Raw genomic sequence first — 1,143 nt, forward strand, 5'->3', positions numbered from 1 at the left:
AGGAGGAAGGCAGACTGTGACAGCTGGAATAGGCAGAAATACATCAGCTGTGTTTGTGAGAACAGCCAAAAAAAGAAGGCAAATGAGCATCAGTTTGTTGTTAGTTTTTTTAAATTATTTGTTTTTTTCATTATCAACAAGTTGCAATCGATAACACTGAAACACTGCTTTTGGGGCCACAAAACATCATTTATAAAGCTGGAAATTTAGTTTCCTTTTCCTCAGGGAAAACACTACACTGTAGTCTGTATATCCTGTGAAACACAACCTGTCCTTTATAGTCATTGCCTTCTGGAAAAATATACGTAGAAGTAATAAATCAAGTTTCAGTTATTGAAAGCAAAAATTAATCTTTCATTCTTCATTCTTATTGTTTGCCACCATCTGTTGCAAGTCTTTCTAACAGCTGTCCCTGCCAATATTTGTCAGTTTATTTCAATATGTCACCCCATCTTTGGATGGATTATCCTACTGAAATGTCTTGAATGCAGCACGAACTGATGTCAAACCCCATGAAGATGTGTCAGAGTGCTGGTGGTCAATAGGACACAAACTCTAACACAAAGAAACTTGTTGGTTGCAATAGATGCCTACAGTGAGTGTTGAAAATTGTTGGACATTCTTTATCTGGAATACCCTTGAGATGTATCTCGTTTTCAATGGGGTCCTCAATGACAGAAAGTACACAACTACACAAAAAAAAACTGCCAAAGATAAAGGCATGCAGTTAAAACAAATATGATGTAAACAAACTAAACATACAGAGATACAACAAATACAATCAAACAAAAACAATAGTGAATATCAAGACAAGATCAGATCATACTCCAAGCTGAGCATGAAAATGGATCATTCACTCACAGGCATAGTGTATTCACACAACAGCTACAGACGGGTGATAAATTTCTCAATAAATGAGTGGAGAAACATAATGAATGCAGATGCTTCCACACAGGTGCACTGTATGGGACAATTAAGCAATTAACATCCAATCATGCTCTGTGGCATGTATTAAATACTGAGCAGGCCCAGTTGATTCTTGTCAGAGAACCTTAATCCAGTTGAACACTTGGACCAACTCTCTGCCCCCATATTCAAAACACCAAATGAGGGAATTTCTTTTGGAAGAATTTTTGTTCATCC

Source organism: Morone saxatilis, unplaced genomic scaffold, assembly GCF_004916995.1.
Source record: "Morone saxatilis isolate NCDOM2014 unplaced genomic scaffold, NCSU_SB_2.0 Contig3, whole genome shotgun sequence".
Classification (NCBI taxonomy): Eukaryota; Metazoa; Chordata; class Actinopteri; family Moronidae; genus Morone; species Morone saxatilis.